A 19,945-nucleotide genomic window follows, 5' to 3' on the forward strand; every position below is an offset into this window, starting at 1 on the left:
CACCAGGACCACGCCTTTCCTCGACATCCCTGGGCACGTGCTACGGCCGGGCCCGACAGGCACCGAGGGTGAGGACAGGGGCAGCCCCTGCCCTCAAGGAACCACCTTCCAGCAGGGGGACAAGCACAGAAGAAACACACACGTGTCTGAAAATGCTTACGTGCTCGCACATGTCACTGTGGTACAGACTGAAAAGGGACGCCTTTTTCCTGCACGAGCCGGGAGGCCAGCAGAGCACTGGGAGCAAAACAGTGACACGATCTGACCTGTCTGAGCAGGACGGCTGCCGCTGCAGCAGGGAGACCAGCTGGGGGGCTGCTGGTGATGGACTGAGCCAGGAGGGGCGTGGAGGGGGTGAGGAGCGGCCGGGGGTCTGGGGATCTTCTGGGAAATTAGACATGTCAAGATCCACTGCTGCTGGGCTCCCCTGGTGGCGCAGTGGTTGGGAGTCCGCCTGCCGATGCAGGGGACGTGGGTTCGTGCCTCGGTCCGGGAAGATCCCACATGCCGCGGAGCGGCTGGGCCCGTGAGCCATGGCCGCTGAGCCTGCGCGTCCGGAGCCTGTGCTCCGCAATGGGAGGGGCCACAACAGTGAGAGGACCGCGTACCGCAAAAAAAAAAAACAAAAACGATCCACTGCTGGACTGGATGTGGGCCGTGAGAGAAGGAGAGAAACCAAGGAGGATCCAGGGCTTACAGCGCGAGCGACTTGGGGGGTGAGATGGAGCAGGTCTAAGGGAAAAGGTCAGAAGGTCAGGCTGGGATGCCCCTCAGACCTTCTAGAGAAGGTGCTGCTTGAACAATCGAGATACCAGTCTGAAGGTCAAGGGAGAGGGGCCAGCAGGAGATGACGGTGTGAGATTAGCAAGAGGGCGGATGGTACTTACAGCCATTGCAGTGTGTAGAGAAGAGAAGAGGTCCGGGGAGAGGAGGAAAACCCAGAAAGCCTCAGCCAGTGAGGGAGGAGGGAGCCTGGGAGAGTGAGGCATCTGGGGGCCAAGCCAAGACCGAGCGTCGAGGACGGGGCGATGGTGTAGCCACCTGAGGCAAACAGAGACCCTTCTTATCAGGTCTTCTCAAATTATATTCAGTGGGACTTTACTGGACACTGGCTGGACAACCTGGGACCAAAGACATGCATGCTAGTAACTTCTAGATGGTGCCAGTCGTCTAGAATGACAGCCTAGCGAGGTAGATGGCTGTGTGTGTGCAATGCACTCAACGGAGCTCCTAACCCAGTTCCTTCCCCACGTCTCCATCTGGTCACACATGGGTGGAAAATGTCCTGCTAGCAACGGCACAGGGAGGAATGTTCCAGGTCCCCCTGGGAGCAGCCGACCATCCAGCCTGAGCAGAGGTCAGGTCAGCGCTTCCTCTCTCGGATCTTCTGGCCTGGGCTGCTCCTGTGGCTTCCTGTTCTTCTGTGTTTCCAACTGTCTGCTGCATCCCCAAACCACCCGCAATGTGTGTGCATTGTCACAGATGGGTCTTAAGCACAGGGTACGGGAGAATAAAAGACTCAAGAGGTTTTCGAATTCTGCATACTTGCTGTTTGTACATAGAAGGAGTTCCTAGAACAAAGGCTTCTGAGGCTCAGGGACTGTATCTTATATCCCCAGCGCCTGGGACCTGCCCGGACCAATATTTGTTATATGAATAATTCAATCCACAGAAAAATCATTAAGGATGGCATCTTTTTAGGCAAAATAGGCCTTTTCTAGCAAAGAACATACTATACCATTACAAAGCTCATTGCCCTAAGATCAACAATCACAGCTATTTTGGGAGCACCTTTAAGCTCAGGCACCGTCAACACTGTTTCAGCCCCGAGGATGCCTTGGAGAACAGGAAAGACACAGGGTGGCAGACGTTTAACAAGAACTAACAAAAAAGAGAGTTCGAGACGGTGATGGGTGCTCTAGAGCAAAGAGGCAGGAATAGAGAGTGTGTGTGAGGGGGGCAATTCTGCCGCTGTGGCCTGAGGGTAGGGGTCCATCCAGCACAGAGAGGACCGCCCACAGCATCACGTGCGCCATGTGGACAGGAGGGCGGGACCGGCCACAGGGAGCTTGGTAGACCACGGTGTGGGGTCTGGGTTATGTTTAACTGCAGCGGAGCTAAGGAGGGTATTTTCTGGGAAGCGTGCAAACTCCCTGTTAATCCAGTAAGTCCCCTACATACGAACAAGTTTCGTTCCAAGAACACGTTCATAAGTCCAATTTGTTCGTAAGTCCAACAGAGTTAGCCTATGTACTGTAATAGGTTTATAATACTTCTCACACAAATAATACATAACAAACAAACAGAAAATAAAGAAAACATTTTTAATCTTGCGGTACAGTACCTTGAAAAGTATAGCAGTCCAGCACAAGAGCTGGTACACAGGGGCTGCCATCGAGTGAACAGGCAGGAAGAGTTACTGACTGGAGGAGGGAGAGGAGGTGGGAGATGGTAGAGCTGAAGGGTCGCCAGCAATAGGAGACGGAGGAAGCTGCAGTGTCACTCACGCCTGACGTTGATGGCGCAGGTTCTGGGCTTGAAATAAAGACACTGCACTACGGTACTCTATACAGTAAAGTACACAAAAGCACAACCACTTGTAGGGGGCGCACACACGTGACAACGTACGCCAGACACGTGAACTAACTTACGTGACTGGACATGCGAACGCACGTCCGCACCTTTGACAGTTTGCAACTTGAAGGTGCGTATGTAGGGGACTTACTGTATCCGGAAAGATACACAAAATCTGCAGGGAAGCCCCCGTGTGATGGCCCCGAACCTGACACTCTGAGAGGTGGAAATGTCGGCGCAGCTGGAGACTAGGTTAGGGGCAGGGCTGGGGACGGCAGCCTCTGGGCTTTGACAAGTTAAAGGACTTGACCCAACCCCCTAGGTGAGGCCTGACCTCCACCTTGGAGAAGGGCCTGTCGCCTGCAAAGCCAGTGGGTCCCCGCTTGTCAGCCCAAGGTCCCCCGTGGTCACAAGGAAAGTCTGGGACAACGTCCAGCCAGCAGAGGCCTTTGGTGGGGCGGAGTCAGTGGATTTGAACGCCTCTAGGTGGGAAAAGCCCCTCCAGTGTGCACTGGAGCCCTGCTCCACAGCTGGCTGCTACCACCGCCCTCCCCTCCATCCCGCCGTTTGGCCCTGTCGGCTCCTGGGCGTACCTGAGGGCGAGGCCCTTCACAGGTGCTCTGCGGCTCGTCTCAAGGGTGGACGGACCTGGCCTGCGGAAAAGGAAGACGCCCTCGGGGGATCTCCCCCTGTGTATTTAAAGCAGACTTCAGATTTGATTTTGCAGAGGTTACCTTTTTAAGAACAAGAAAAGACAACATGTCAAGATCTTGAGTGGTTTCCAAACGCAGGGACTATCCCGGCACCTGCTTAGTTAAAAGGACAGACTCGTGTGAGGCGGGGCCCTGCTCGACCCCCAGCCTACAGGCCCCATCGGCATCCTGACAGCGTCCACTTTTCCTTCTCTTCACAACAGCCAACGCTGAACACCCAGCCCCTCCCGTCGGTGGTCGCTCCACAAACCGGGACCCTCCATCCCATGGACGTCACGCTGGATGGGATGCGGTTGACACCCACGAGAGTCATTCCCTTCCAGGACTGGCGGGCACACGCTTGACACGGGCAGCTCTGTTAACAGCAGGGTGGGTTCCAGGTTCCTCCCTCACAGCTCGCAGCCAATGACGCCCAGCCCTGCACAGCCTAGTGCCCTGCACACCCAGATCCTCACCACCAACTGCCTCTCGGCAACCACGCGAGAGGAACAGACAGTTACTGTTTCCACTTACAAGTGAGGCAACCGAGGTACAGAGAAGCCGGGTTACGTGGCTGGCTTCTGAGGGCTGGGCCACAGCCGCAGTGCCACCCTGAGGCCCAGCCTCTAGCGTCTCAGCTTCCCGCAGCCTGCGGACTCGGGGCATAAGCCACAGGGCCGCCCAGGACCCTCGCGCCATCCGCCAGCCCCTGCTCCCCAGCGGACAGGGCATTTCTAGCCCTACGCTTAAATACAAAATCTCTTTAAAGGTTCAATTACAGTGATTGCAGGTCTTGTAGCCAGACAAGATCTGTGTGAAGTATTTAGTAATTCATTACTCAGAGTTTCCCAGGAGAAACTTCGCAACGAGCATGGGTGAGGTGTATAATCTTAGAGACGATTCCACAAAGGGAATCAACTTCCTTCAACCTCCCTCAGAGACAGGAACGCCATCATCTCTGGGTATCTGCTGGGAAGAGGAAGGGGGCGCCCAGCAGGAACAGAGCCCAGGGCTGCTCTGAGGCTTCTCCCCCAAAGTCCCCTCCAAGAGGAGGACAGAGTGAGACTCGGCAGCGAACAGGGTCACCCCGAGCCCGTGTCAGAGAAGCTTTGTTCTCATTTCTTTTGCTCTCCCAGCAGGGCTCAGAGCAGATCTACTGACAGGACATTCCAGATAACTTGGATGTGACCTTCGGGGGCTAAAGTCTGTAAACCAAGAACTTCTCAAACTGAAGCCAAGACCTCAGGAAATCCACCCCGACCCTTTATCAATTAGTGAGACAGGAGTGACCCTGGAGGGGTTAGCATTTCTGGGGCTCAGGGACCCTGGGTGCCCCCCAGGAACTCAGGCCCTGGCCCCTAAGTCACCAGCAGCTGGACACAGGGCCTCGAGCCATTCTTGGGAGGCCGACTAACCACAGGGGCCCCTCCGGGCCAGAGCCCAAAGCCAGGAGCACAACCTGAGCCTCCAGCTGGCCCACAAGCCCTGCCTGCAGGCCTGCAGGGGGTGAAACAGTACCTCTGTGAAAGCAGCCCCGATGCCCCTCCGTCACCGCCCCTCCATCGGGAACAGACGCCTTTGACTGGCTGCCTCCCCACCCCCAGGCCTGGTCCACAGCAGAGGGATTTCCAAAATGGAACCAGCTAGAGCTGTTTGAAACAACAGACTGTTAGAACTGGAAGGGCCTCCAGGGCAATCTAATCGCAAGCCCCACATGACGGGAGAGACAACTGAGCCCCCAGAGGAGACGCTACAATGCACCCCTCCCCCAGTACACCTCCCCTCGAAACCTCACACAACAGGACGTACAGGCGGGCTGGGTCCTCCTGGGTTTTGGAGGGTCGGGGTGCAAAAAGAAACACCCCTGTGTCTGAGAAAACATCCCTGTGTCTTTAGGGCCTGCACTTGCTCCCAAGGGGGCCCTGGGGCCCTGGGCTGGGCTGGCGACAATTACAGTCAGCAGGAGGTCTCAGTGGCCAGGCTTGAGCTCCCTGAAACTCTTCTGTACCTGACATTTGGAGGGCTCAGGGGAGAGCTTCCCCAGTACTAACCAGCTTCCAAAAAGAGCTGGGAAGAAAGCCCCGCGGGCAGAAGACGGGAGGAGAGAGGCCAGCTTTAGAAAGTCTGGAGGAGAACTAAGGCTGCACAGTTGGGAAAGACCCAGCTGCAACCACAGGGCAAGAAAGTCTGGAAACGCTGCCCAGCGGCCACAGGGCAAGACCGAGAGCCAGTGGGTCAAACTGGGATGAGGGGTGGAGGCTTAAATTTACCCAGGTAAACAGAGCCGACTGGGGGGCTGGGACGAGTGGGCCGTCACTGCCAAGGCCGGCCAGACTGGACCAAACTGCCAAGGCCGGCCAGACTGGACCAAACTGCAGGTCCGCTCTCCCAGATCTGCCAACTCGCTGCCTGGGGGAGTGGACAGCCGCCCCTCAGAGATGGGGAGAAGGTGACTTTTTTTTTTAACATCTTTATTGCAGTATAATTGCTTTACAATGGTTTGTTAGTTTCTGCTGTATAACAAAGTGAATCAGCTATACATATGCCCCCACATCTCCTCCCTCTTGCGTCTCCCTCCCACCCTCCCTACCCCACTCCTCTAGGTGGTCACAAAGCACCGAGCTGATCTCCCTGTGCTATGCGGCTGCTTCCCACTAGCTATCGATTTTACATTTGGTAGCGTATATATGTCCACGCCACTCTCTCACTTCGTCCCAGCTAAGCTGGGAGAAGGTGACTTTTACCATGAAAGGTGGTTCAGACGGAAAACGATAGGGCCTTTCACCTTCGTCACAGCGTCCGTTCCCAAGCCCTCTGCTGGATTTCTCTGGACTGCTGGAGGCAGTTTGAAGACACTTAATGGAAACCAGCCAGGACACCCCTGGGGTGAGGATGGGGAGCCCCCACGTCCTCCCCTCACTCGGGGTTTCTCCATCTGCTATTGTGAGTCTTGAGATACTTGAAGGGGCTACGAAAACAGCACCAACCGACCAACCACTGAAAACCCTGAGGGCCGTGTTCAGGTGTGCGGATGGAGCGCGGGTGGCGTCTGAGAACCTGTTCAGAAGATGATGAGGGGATGAACGACAGGCAGGTTGGAAAGGAGCTCGGGAGCACAGACCAGAGCAGCGAACAGGAAAGCTCTGTGGGCTCAGTGGCGCTTACTCCGGAGGCGGCTAGCACTAGCGCTTCAGGTAAAGCCCTCGTCCCCTGCTAGACATGCCGGCGTGGCCGTCCAGGACCCGCAGAGCCATCCCAGGAGGGAAAATTAGAACAGCCTCGCCTGGGCTCCTGTCCTTCTTGAAGGAGAGCCAACAAAAAATCTTCCAGCTGCCGCTAGGGCAAGACCAGCGTGAAACGCACAGGTGAAGAATAATCCCAGATTTTCTCTTTTCACAGCATGTGGCTCCCAGCAATCTGGCTTAAGCTTTGGGCATAGACATTTTTTTTTCAGAAAACAGTTGTTTCAAGCCAATAAGACACCCTTGGAGACATGAGCACGACCAAAGGACACGAAGAGGGCTGCTTTCGGGCACACCGAGCAAACGCCTGCTCACACGTTCATACTGGAATACACGGGAAGTCGGGGCCTGGGAAAGCAGGGCTGCTCCTGCTTCCCGGCAGGCAGACCCCATCGGGTCCCACGCCCGAGGAACGAAGTGGGGCTGCCCTTAGGTCCTTATCCACATGTCACCTCGGTAGGTGCTTTGCTCCACGAACCTCCTTCCCTGCGTCTGCTCCACCTGCGCCTTTTGGGGCGGGGACCTGGCCCCAGTGTGCCTCTGGCCTCGGGCCCCGTACTGGATGTCCCCACAAAGAGCCCAGCCCCATCACTCCTCCCGCGAGCGTGCAGAGGGCTCTGAGCACGGCCCTTCCTTCCCAGGAGACGCACCTCCTTCCTCCTGCTATTTATAACCACAGATCTGTGTGAAGAGAGAACAGATGCTATTTTGAAACAGAGGAAACCACCACTCAGCCTTCCACGTTCCACAGGTCGGCGGGTCTGCCGGGGGGCGCGCGTGTGCTCCTGGCCGGCGTGTGGGCACAAGCTCGGGGCCGGGCCTCACTCGCCCACGCCTGAGATCGGAGCCTTGCCTTTCATAAGTAAACTGCACATCTGAGTCAGCAGCAGGAGGGCCGGGGTCCAGGAAAGGGTCCTCAGCTCTCCCAGAGTGTGCCTGCCGCACCCTGGCCCCCGTGTTGCCTTAGGGCCAGCCTCGGGGGGGGGTCACCCTAAGCTTCCAGCCCTGTGCCTGCCTGGGTGCTGGTGTTTGGCCAGGAGCGTGACTCTGCCCCACTGGAGTTTTCCACACCCATGCTGATGGCATGGCATCACAGCTCTGGCAAGTGGGCACTTCCTTGGCTGCTAGACTGGTAACACGATCCTGGCCTTTCTCCTCCAGGTACCAGGCTGAAACTCTGCCCAGGGTGGTAGCAACTGAAAGCTGTTGCCAAGCAGCCAGGTGGCAAAAGCAGTGAAGAAGGCCCGGGGGAAAGTGGAGAGCAAGTTCCCCAGAACAGCTGGGTCACCACTCAGCTCCCCTCTCTGCAAAACAGAAGCAGTCCCGCTCCAGGCAAGTGGAATGGTCTCTCACGAAGACTTGCAGGATGAGAACATCTAGGAACGGGGGCTCCAACTAGAGTGCGTGGCCAAATATCCCCTGCGGCTCCACGAGGAGGTGGAGAATGGCCACCCCGCACCTCTCCCGGCTGGGATGGAAGAGGCAGGGCGAGCGGAGGCGCAATGAAAGAAAACAGAAAACTAGGAAGACCAGCCGGAGACCTGCTCGGGCTTAGACAGGAATCCAGGCACCAAACTAGCACTGCTCGCGGGGGTTAAAAGAATCCAGATGCAGCTCTCGCCACAGTCTGGCGGGCGCGGGGCGCAGACCCCACCGCGGACCCCAGCTGGGCCCGAGCGAGCCGGGAAAAGCGCGCGGGAAGCTCGGGGGCTCGCGGCGCGCGGACGGGCCGGGGCCGAGCCTGCGCGCCCGGGGGCGGCTCCCCGCGGCTCCGCGGTCGCCGCCCGGGGACCGAAAGCGGCGACACCCGCCCGCCGGGAGGGCGGGGACCCTCGCTACCTGCCGGCTGGAGGCGGCCCGGGCGCGGCGAGAGCCCGCGGCCCCAGCTTTGTTCGGCGGCGGGGACCCCTTCCCCTGCGCGCCCCCCGCGCCGCCGGGCCCCGGCCCCTCAGACCCGTCCCGGGCCGAGCTCGCGGTCCCCGGGCGCGGGGGGTGGAGGGGAGGCCCCTCCCGGACCGCACCTCCCCGCTCCCGATCCGGGTGCCCCGACCGGCCCGCGGGCGCGGGGAAGTTGGGCGGCGGGGCGTGGGCTCTCTTTCCCGGCCGCCGCCAGGCTTACCTGCGCGTCCGCGGCTTGTCAGGCCCGCGGGCTCCGGCTCGCTCTCTGCCCGACCCGGCCCTTCTAGCGCCCGCGGGGCCGCAGCGGCCGGGGGCGCCGACTCTCCGCGCTGCGCTCCGGTCCCGCCGAGTGTCCGCCCGGCCCCGGGGGTCGGCCGGTCGCCCCCGCGGAGCCCGCGCTCCTTGCCCCGAGGGCTCCCGCGCGGCGCCGGGTCCGAGCCGATGGGCGGAGGCGGGGCGCGGGCGGCGGCCGAGCGGAGGAGGCCGGGCCCTGCGCGGGGCTCGGGCCGCCCGCTGCGCGCTCCTCTCCACCGCGGCCGGGAACTTGGGCCCGAGTTGGCTGCGGCGGTGGCGGCCGCGGCTCTGAGTGCAGGGCCGGCGCCGGCCGGCGGGTCCCGGGCCCCGCGCTCCGCCCCGCGCCTCCTCCCCGCCCCCGCCCCGCCGCGCCGAGCCAACCCGCCCCCGGGGCTCCTCGCGGGCGGCACCCGGCCTCGCACCTGCCTCAGCTCCCCGCGCGCCCGCTCCTGCGCGGGCCCCGACCCCCGGGCGCGCGTGGGGAGCCCCCCCGGACCCTCCGCACACCCACCGGCCCCTTCGCCGGAACTCGACCCGGTCCTCCGGGAGCACCTGGGGTCTCACGCGCCAGCAGCCCCCGGGGCGTCCAACTCAGGGACTGCGGGGCTGGAGGCTCTGGGACTCACGTAGTAGCTTTTCTACTCACATCAAACACTCACACGCGCTTTATCCTCCTTGAATCTCCCCAAGGAATGGAGTGATCTGTTATTTCTGCCTCACAAACCCGAGCCATTCCCTCTGGTCCTGGACCCCTTTCGACAGCACCCAGCAGAGCCATCCCTGGGACAAGGAAAGCTGGCGCGGCGCGGGTACACCAAGAAGAGTGCTTCCACATGGGAAACGCGCGCTCCCATCGCTTCTGGGGCAGCGTCCGGCCTGAATTAGTCCATAGTCACTGCCCGGTGCCTGAAAGGTCACTAGAGGCTCGGCTGGGACCGATGTCCCCAGGTCTGGGCAGTGCACCCTGGGTGAGCTGCCCCAGAGGGAGTAGGCAGAGCTCCAGCTCCAGCCCTGGACCCGATTCCAGACCCCAGTAACAGGGCACCAACCAATGGGGCCAGCATGGTTTGAGGCCGGCCCTCCAACTGCTTTTTTTTTTTTTTTTTCAAAGTTCTGAACCCCCCCCCCTTCTCTTCCCTGAGTGAGTAGGAGGTCGCTCTGCTAAAGAAATTGCCTTTGAATGCAGTACAGTGAGAAGAAAAAACAATAGCAGTAATCAAAGGCTTGGCCTTTTTTAATTAGTAACTGAACAGGGTGACAAGCTTCCCCTTTCAGTGGGGGAAGGGACCGCGGGGGTCGGGCGGTGGTCAGGGAACGAGGGACCAGGAACCCACCGTACTGGGCTGGCAATAAGGAGCTATTGTCCTCTGGGTTTTACAATAAGGAAAGTAAGAGCAGTTTTAGCAAATACCAGACTAATTAGAGGGAAAGTCTTCCTTGGAATTGTGCCGTCTTGGCCGGAGGTGCCTGACGACTCTTCTCACCTCGCAGTGAATGGGGTTTATGAGACCAGGTCCAGCAACCTGAAATGAATGGCCTACAATTGCCATGCCCCCCCGCCAGCCCCCTTCACGGAGGGGAACTAGTTCAAGGCTTTATCTTTGGGGACAGATGAGACACAGAGGGTAGCTGGCCTCATGCAGGATGAGAGCTTTGAATCCACCTTGTCAGATTACAAATAGGCTCAGTTCCTCTCCTCCTGGGGAGAAAGCATAGGCTCAGGGGTTAGGGTCTTTGCGGGAGGTCAAGGGAAGACCTCATGCAGGAGGCCCTGATCATTCCGGAATGCAGACTGGGAGAATTTGGGGATTCGCGTCACACTCACATTTCTTGAGCCCTAAACACACAGAGATGGCTGAGAGCAGGTCCCAGCCGCAGGAAGTTTAAAGTCTAAAGGAAGGAGCACAAGAACGAGCCACTTTGCTCCCCCCCTCCCCCCCCCCCGCCCCCGCTAGCTGACCACCCAGGGGGAGGGCAGGTGACAGATGACAGCAACCCCAGCTGTCCCTGGAGTGGTCCTGCACCTCCCACCTCCGTCTCGGTCCAAGATGAGTCAACAGTTGTGGTCCAGCGAGGGAAGCTGCAGCTACCCCCCCCCGCCACCCCCAGGAAAGGAGCATGTGGCTGAGTAGCTGGGAAAGCATTCACACGAGGAACCCCGAGTCCTGGGCTGGATTCCCAAGGGAAGTGGTGAGCGCCCCACTGCCTGAGTCAGCCCGGAGATGAGAGCCGATGGGACTGTGGACAGATCTTGCCCATGTTTTGTCTGTGATTGCTGGGTGGGGCCTCTTGCCTTCTCCCCCAGATAAAACATACCCTGACTTGGCATTTGTGGTTTAAACAAAGAAAGAGAAAGCAAGTATTTGGACATATGGAAATTAGTAAAGACTTCTGCTCTTTATTGGAGACCCTATTCCCCCATCCTGGTCATGCCCTCACAGGCCACCGGCCACGTTGGGAGGCCCCTTCCAAGCCAGAACAGCTAACGAAACCCCATCAGAAAGAGACAGGAGGAGCCAGCCTGTCGGGGTACTAAGTCTAGGGCTGACCTCTGCCCCTTGGGCTGTGCACGCTGAGGGCGACCGTTCCCTTTCCATCCCAGCCCCGGGAGGAAGCGCTTCGGAGGGCGCAGCTGCTCCAGATGGAGGAGGAGGAAAGCACCCTGAGGTGGGAAGGTCCGCCCCCCACCCCAGCCTGCTTCTCTAGCCCTTTCTAAGGGTTCATAGGGATGCACAGAAGATTTCTTGGGGGCACCAACCTGATGAGCCTTTGAAGCCAGAGGACAGAGAGGCAAACCTGGTAACCGCCTCCCAACAGCTACTTCGCAGGCGCATTGCCTGGGCCGTTCGGTGTTCATTTTGTGCCTCTTATCTGGATGCCTTTCTGAGAACAAGGGCTGAAAACAATGGTAGATTCGGACCCAAATGTCCGGATACCATCCATAGATTCCCCCACGGACTCAACGGTAGCTGAGCCATTCTGGGACATGTGGGTCAGGGGGATTCTAAGCACCGAAGGCAGCAGGTGAGAAGAAAGTTCTGCCGTCATGAGCTCAATCTGCAGTTGACTTCCTGGGAAAAGTTCACCCCAGGAGGCCAGCAGCCCAAGGAATCTGTATAAAGGCAGAAGGAGGCTAAAGTATTGACAGTTTCAACTGCTGATACGTGCAGAGTTACATTTTATCTTGCTTGAGATCCATCCAATGAGGACAGCTCCGCTCACCGCACTTGGAGGGGTCTCCTGTGACCAATTCTCCCCAAAGAGAGGCCAAGTGCCCTCCAGGGCGACATCTAACGAGGGTGCTGAGCAGGGGGCTCCACGTAGCCCCCCCGGGAAGTCCGGACTCACTGCCTGTGTGATCTTGGGCAAGACGCCACTGCTGTCTCTCAGCCCCGGTTTCGTCATCTGCAGGGGAGTAAGACGGCAGCCTGCCTGGGGAAACTGAGGCCTAAGTCAGGCAGTGCAGGTGAGGAAACCGAGAACCACGTCTTGTATGTGGCACACACTCAATAAAAACTAGTAACGGTATTACTACTTCAAAGTAGACAGGGCTGAGTTAGTTCCCATTTGGACAGTCTGCTGTGGCTCTCAGCCCTTGAACTCCTGGATCTTCAACCCCATTTTTCTCCTACGAGAAGATATACAGGGTCCTAAATTGTTCCTTGAATGAATTACTGCTTCACAAATATGTAGAATGAGGCAGCTGAAGGTGTCACTAAAGACTGGCGAAATCCGGAGACCCTAGCCTCCGTGAGCATCACCTGCCGAGGCCCCAGGGTGCGCGGACGGGAAGCCCTCGTGGGCGGGGCCCCAGGAATAAACGGCTCCAGAGTATGGCCCAAAGGGAGGCCCTGTTTGGAGTCGCCACGGACACGAAATGCTACGTCCCTTTTGAGATGCCAGTGTCCCCATGTCCCTCCTGTTTCCCCTTCTCAGCTTTGACTGAAGTGCTTTCGTGTGTTCTGTACAGATGGATGTAGGAGGGCACAGGGACACGGTGCCCGTGTCAGGAGGTCTGCCCTCATGGTGGGGCTGGGGGCCGCAGAGGGGCACACAGCCAGGTCAGGTGCCCCGCTGTAGATCCCGGTGCCCTCAGGACGGGGTGGACCCCGCACAGGTCACTTCCTCTCTTGGGGCCGCAGTGTCCTCGCTAACCTCACAAAGCCAAGACTGGGTCAAAGGGAAAGGGAAGCGGCTGGAGGTGTGGGTGGGAGACGAGACTCTGACCCCACGTCCATCTCGTTTTGAGGGTCAGTGGGGCGGTCAAGTGTTGACGGCAGGAAACAGCGACCCGGAGCGGGGTTAGAGGTCGGGGTGGCTGGAGACGCAGCTCCAGCAAACTGAACTGAAAACTATGAAAGCCAGACGGCCAGGGTCAAGGTGGGAGGGGATGGAGCCTCGGGGATAATCCCTGCACGGTTAACTGGGAGGAGAGCCGGCCGGCAGGGGCCCTGGGGTCAAGTGATGTGCTCTTCACAATACGGCCCCTGGACACGCTTGAAATCAGAAGAAAAGTGAGGCGGATGAGAAATTCCTGGTGTTGGAGGAGGGGGCTGGGAGCTCGGAGGGGTGGTTAGCAGTCCACGCCCTGAGGGGCCTTCCTCCCTCCTCTCCAGGGGATGTTGAGTCTTGTGACCAGAGGGTGTCTCACCGTCCTCGGGCTCCGAAATTGCTGCTTGGGAGGCTTCCTAGGGCTCTGGTGGGTTGGATTGCGGGTTTATCAGAACCTCCCAGGAAAGACTGTTACAAACGCAGACTCCCAGGCTTGCACCTCAGGCCTTCTGAACAGGTGTGTCTGTGGTCTGTACTTTTAAGGCCCCACAGGTAATTCTGGTCCTCAGCTCAGTCTGAGACTCGGCCACAGGGTCCCATAGGTCCACACCCAGCAAGCCTGAGAGGAGAGGAGAGGCGCCCTGGCTCCCAGAGGCCCAGGCGGACGGCAGGGCGGAGGGGAGCCCACCTGGTTCCCCAGCCCGACTCCAGCCCACCTTGGCCTCGGCGGTGCATCAGCTGAGACTGGGCTCCGGTCCGCCATCACCCTAGTGTTTGAGAGTTAACTTTCGCCTAATGGTACTAATGAGGATGAAAGAGGAAATCCACAGGTAATCCAAACCTCTCACAGTTAAGTCATGGTTTGTCCCCCGACCTGTAATTGTCATCAGAAGCACTTATGAACTCCTGAATCCCACCTTCTGAGCTGGGAAGCTGTGCTGGTAGTTCCCTGGCTGGAGCTTTTGTTTGGCTTGAGAAAAAATGGCTGTACCACAAGAGGCGAACAGTGACACATGGGAATGTGTCATCGTAATGGAGTTACACTGGACGATGTGAAGTTTTAAGCACTTAGCCCAGCACCCTCCCCTGTTCTCTGATCTTTTTCACTCTGTCCACAAGCCTCTGGGTCCTAACACATAACTAAGTTCAGCACCTGCACTAACCCTGGATGTCCGTAAACAGGTTGATCAATGAAAACGAGTCACAGGAAACAGCAATCAGCTTCAACGCTAATGAGACTCTGGGGACTCTGCCTTCCTAGAAGCCCTTCTTGAGACTTCATGCTCTGGCCATGAAGACAGTGAGACGGAAAGAGGATGAGCAAAGAGACTGGAATTATATTCAGTGTTTCAAGTTTCAAACATGGGCCTTAAACACCTTTGATTCTAAGAGAAGAAACATATAAATGCCATTGGCTTTGAGAGACTTGCTGGTGGGCTGGAGGGGCTGACCCGCGTTTCCCAAACCTGAGTGGGTGGGAGGGAAACTGATAAGGAGAGAACAGGGAGGGAGGTGACTGCCCAGGAGGGGAAAGTGCTGGCTAGTGACCTCACCCACTCCTTTATCAAACTCCTAACCGCCCCCCTCCCCCCAGCCCTGCTTCATTTCCTTTTTGCCTTTCTTGTAGCCTGGTAACCACACCTGTATCCTGTAGGCTGATTTCAGTCGTGGGCTGCCATCTGGGGTGCATTTTAAGCAGGAATTTCTGGAAACAGAAGAGCTACCAGACCCACAGCAGATTCTCCAGTGGTGGAATTTCAGGCACCCCAGCATCTGGATGGAGGAGATGCTTCAGGGCCCTGGGGGTAGATGGGACGCTGGGAGCCTTCCCAGTACCTTTAGGCCTCAACACCCAGGCGGCCGCCCACCTCCAGTTCACTCCCCAAGGCTCTGTCAGGGCTCCTGTCCCAGCTGGTGGCTGGCAGCCAGGAGCTGCTCGCTCAGCTTTTCAGTTTAAATGTCCACCTGGGTTTGCAGTGAGTGACAGGGACAGGGTCTCCGGAAGCTGACAGAGGAGGCCCAGGTCATCGAAACCCAGGCCTGGCAATCCAGGGTCCCCAGGAATTTCACTCGCTGGGATGGGTTTTGAGTGTGTGTTTCAAAGATGCCTTCATTCTAACTGTTAAAGGTTCAGACCCGACCTGGTCACCATCAATATTTTAAAAGCCTCTCCCTTTGCACTTAGAGAACCCTGAGCATGGCTGCTATGACAGCGACCCGGACAGACAGAGGACACTCGTGCTCCAGCTATGGAGCACGTACGTTTTGACTTAGGGCCAAGCCCTGGCCCGAGAGCCTTTGATGTGGGGAGACAGAGATGAATCAGGCGGGTTGGCAGTTGGGCCAGAGAGAGGGAGGGAGGGGAGTTTCTCTCTGGGGAGGAGCTGGCTCAGAGCTGCTGGAGGAGGGGAGGGAGGGCCGGAGCTGGGGGCCTGAGCAGGGGTGGCCCGAGGGGGGCAAGAGCGGGCAGCCGGCGGGCGTGCCGGGAGGGCCTTGGGTCAGCAGCCAACGCCACGGGCTGGAGGGTCCCCACCAGCCAAGTGGAGTCCTCATTGCTTGAAACAAAAAAGAAACAAAAGAGGGAACACTCAGCCTTGTCCCCTGGGGGCCGAGGGAAGACAGTCACCCCCAGTGAGGGAGGGGTGACAAGGAGGCCCCTCACTGCCCAGGACTGGGCTCCGAGAGGTGGTCCTGAGACCTCGGTGCCAGAGGTGATGCATCCTGTCCTGCTCCGCACGGGCAGCCCCAGCGCCCCAGCCCAGCCCCACGCCGAGGCCCAGCTTTAACCGCAGAGCCCAGTCTGACTTTCTTTCCCGTCTCAGTGGGCTCGGGAGGGGCTGGCGGGCTGGTAGCAATAAAGGATGTTTTGAGCAGCTGAAGCCACGGGCATACACTCAGCTACGGAGAAGCTGTGGGGCAGCCCCAGGGCACCACCCGTCCGCTCCTCGCCCAGGGCAGCCAACAGGAGGAACCACCTGGGCCGTGTTCCTGCTTGCAGCCCTGGCCCGGCCAGCCCTCCTTGCCCTCCAGTAGCCCCCTGGGTGTCCCTCCACCTTCCTCGGGGCCCTGGTGCCGTGGTCGGGTGGGGCTGCTGGTTCTGGGGTCGGGGAGGGAACACCCTCTCCAGCATAAGAACCACTGTTTGGGAAGCGCAGACCCCGGAGCCCGGCTTTTGGGAAAGCTTCCGGATTAGGATAGTTCCCATGGCAACGGGTGAGGGTGATTTGTCAGTTACACCGTGTCACAGGGATAACTGTTAGCTTTTATGGATTTTCCACTAGTATGTGGTGTCAGGAAATGTGTGGAGGGACACCTGCTCGGTCCAGAGATTATATTGTAACAGCGTCAGGACAGCACTGACCAGTCCTAATGGAGCGCGAACCACGGGCTGAGGAATGTGACCCTCCTAATGGCACTCTGAGGACAGCACCCTTGTCATCCCATCTTGCAGGTGAGAATGCTGAGACCCAGCGAGGCCAGGGGGACCCAGGTCAGGCCTCACCTGTCCCCAGGTGTACAAGAGCCAATGTGGAGACAGAGGCTTCTCCAAACTCCGCCCCAAACACCCCAGGTCTCCATCCCACGCCCACCATCACTCAGGGGCGGGAGTCACGCTGGCCCAGTTCTATAAATAGCGGTGGGGGGGGGGCGGCGGGCTGCGCTGGAGACGGTGGGAGAAATGCAGAAGATAAAGTGCTTTTCTGCGTAATCTGTTCAAGCTTACAGGGAGGCAGGAAACCAATTTCCCCCAAACTAAGAAAAAGGGCGGTTCTCTGGCCCCTGGGGCTGGAGACATGATGCTTTTTTTTTTTTTTTTTTTGGCTATACGCGGGCCTCTCACTGTTGCGGCCTCTCCCGCTGCGGAGCACAGGCTCCGGACACGCAGACTCAGCGGCCACGGCTCACGGGCCCAGCCGCTCCGCGGCATGTGGGATCCTCCCAGACTGGGACACGAACCCGTGTCCCCTGCATCGGCAGGTGGACTCTCAACCACTGCGCCACCAGGGAAGCCCCGACATGATGCTTTTAATAAAACAATTCTGGGGCCGTACCTGGAGCTCTGGGGAACAAGCGCTACCCGCCAAGCCGCTCAGGCCGGGTCAGGCCCGAGCAGTGGGTGGCTGCTGCTTCCTGTGCGCTGTGTCCCCTCCTGCCCCACCAGCCAGAGGCTTTAAAGAAAGCAAAGACCCACTGGATCCCAGGGTGGGAGGCTCCCCCTGGTGGCCCTGTGGACCCCCTTGCTGGTGGCCCCTGGGGTCTCGACGGGAGGAGGGAAGGAAGCAGAAGTTTGAACAAGTCCAGAGTCTGCCATAGGAGAAGCTGGTCCACTCCTGGGCGTGAACCCAGGAATTGAGAAGATGCATCAGGACCCCGAGGTCACGAGAGCAGAGGGGTGGAAACAGCTCAGACATCCACTGACTGATGGATGGATAAACACAATGTGTAGAAACACACAGTGGAACGTCATTCAGTCTTAAAAAGGAACGAAAATTTGACTCAAGCTACAGCATGGATGAAACTTGAAGTCACTGTGCTCAGTGACGTAAGCCAGACACAACAGGACCGACATTGTGTGACTCCACTTACATGAGGGCACCGAGAAGAGGCAAATACATAGAGACAAAAGGTAGACTAGCGCTCACCGGGGCCGGGGGAGGGGCGGCAGGAGGGGGTGGAGCTTCCGTTGGGGAAGATGAAAAAGTTCTGGAGGTGGGTGATTGCACCCCAGCGTGAGTGCACTTGACACTATTGAACCGGACACTTACAGATGGATGGTAAGTTTCATGTCATTTATATTTTACCATAATAAGAAAAAAAAACAAGAAAAGAAAAAGAGAAGATGTGTCCATCCATTCTTGTGGGGAAAAGCACACCTTTTTCCAGAGTCCTAAAACATTTCCCAAATCACCCAATTTGTGTTGAAATTTCCTGGGCTTGTCTCAGCCTAGAATGGAATCTAGGGGGGATACTGTCTTAAAATCCACTCCGTTTGGAAGAATAAATTGCGAAGAATTACTGTACCTGATGTGAAAACTTACAATATAGTTGGAGTAATCAAGGCAGCATGGCTTAATGGAAGGACAGACAGATCAGTGGAACAGGGTGCGGAGCCTGGGAACAGACCCACACAAACACTCCCAAATGCTGTTGACAAAGCTGCAAAGGCAGCTCATTGGGGGGACGGTTGTCCCCAGCAGTTCAGTCTTTTTTTTTTTCCAACATCTTTATTGGACTATAATTGCTCTACAATGGTGTGTTAGCTTCTGCTGGATAACAAAGTGAATCAACCATACGTATACACATATCCCCATATCTCCTCCATCTTGCGTCTCCCTCCCACCCTCCCTACCCCACCCCTCTAGGTGGTCACAAAGCACCGAGCTGATCTCCCTGTGCTATGCGGCTGCTTCCCACCAGCCATCTGTTCTACATGTGGTAGTGGGACGAACAGTCTTTTCAGCAAGGGGTGCTGGGGCCACTGGGCACCCATAGGTTGAAAATGTGAGCCTCAACATCATACAAAAATCAACGTGCTCATCACCAGCCACTAGGAACACGCCAGCGAAATCCACGGTGAGGTGCCACCCCAGACCCACGAGAACAGCTAAAATGCACAGAGCGACTGGTAAGGCTGTGGGAAGCCGGCTCTCTCATAAGTTGCCAGTGGGAATGCAAAATGGAGCAGCCTCTCTGGAAAAGAGTCTGGCGGTTTCTTTAAAAACTAAACATACGCGCACCGTACAATCTGGCATTCGCACACCTGGGCCTTTATCCCAGAGAAATGAAAACTTGCGCTCCCACAGAACCTGTACCTGGAAGTTCACAGTAGCTCTATTTGTAACAGCCCAGTCTTGGAAATGGCCCACATGTCCTTCAACAGGTCAGTGAGTGAACAAAACGTGGCCCGTCCATACCACTCAGTGACCAAAAGGAACCAACACTGATCCGTGCAACAATCTGGGTGGATCTCAAAGACATTCTGCTGAGAAAAGCCATTCTCAAAGGTTACAGACCGAGGGGCTTCCCTGGTGGCGCAGTGGTTGAGAGTCCGCCTGCCGATGCAGGGGACGCTTGCCGCAACTAGAGGAAGCCCGTGTGCAGCAATGAAGACCCAACGCAGCCAAAAATAAATGAATAAAATAAATAAATTTATTTTAAAAAAATGGTTAAGAATCCCACGATGGTCATAGTAGAGCAGAGGACGAGTGTGGTAGCCCCTCTAAACCCAGGGTCCTGAGTGACACCCGTGAAGCTGGCCTGTCCGTCTCACTACAGAGGAACATTGCCGGCATCTGCGCTGGGGGGTCAAACAGCAACTGCTTTTTTAAATTTTTTAATTAATGTTAATCTTACAGCAAAACATTTAGAGGCGGTTATTAAAGTGTTTCTGGACACACTTTGAACAGAAATTATTCAGTACAAGGACACAACATGGGTTCACTAAAAATAAATCATCCCCGATTAGACTCATTTTCCTTTTTGGTAGGATATCTGTTGGAGGTGGGAGGTGCCATGCATGTGTGGGTGCCCCAGCCCTTCCGCTCAGGCAGTCACCCCACACTCACCCCATAGTACCAGGGACAGTCTGTGACATTCCTTCTCTTCATGCAGGAAGTCAAAAATTTTAAGTGTAGTTTCGAGTTTTCTCATTTCTCAGATATCTTGATAGCTCCTTTGAAAGTCTGCTCCATAAGCCTTGTAGTTGGGTTGAGAAGTTCTGTTTGAACGTTACTTCCAAGTTATTTGGGGTTTTTCTCAAGCCGTTTCAGAGGCTGTGTGTGAAGTTGAGTATGTGTTGGTGTTTTTGTCGGATACAGCAATTAAATTTGGTACAAACGTAGGTAGCAGCTACAGTTTCTGGCTCCACAGCGGGGAGTGGGTGAACCCCCATCTCATCCCCCAGGTTCACATCTACACTTTGCAGTTGCTGGCAATTTGAGAATCCCAGTGAGCGCTACAGTTTGGAAGCAT

The 19,945-nt window shown here is 57.1% G+C and overlaps 1 protein-coding gene across 1 annotated transcript in view; it reads right to left on the minus strand.

Annotated features, from left to right (window-relative positions):
• The window catches only part of WNT5B (Wnt family member 5B), a 94,352-nt gene extending 85,645 nt beyond the window's left edge, over positions 1-8,707 (minus strand). Inside the window, exon 1 of the mRNA XM_022577183.3 lies at positions 8,628-8,707. The gene's annotated coding sequence lies outside the window, so the exon portion shown is untranslated. The remainder of the gene's footprint in view (positions 1-8,627) is intronic.
• Positions 8,708-19,945: the final 11,238 nt, after the last annotated feature.

The sequence above is a fragment of the Delphinapterus leucas genome, chromosome 11, assembly GCF_059928025.1.
Source record: "Delphinapterus leucas isolate spDelLeu-1000000601 "Yukka" chromosome 11, BTC_Dleu_Yukka2, whole genome shotgun sequence".
Taxonomy (NCBI): domain Eukaryota; kingdom Metazoa; phylum Chordata; class Mammalia; order Artiodactyla; family Monodontidae; genus Delphinapterus; species Delphinapterus leucas.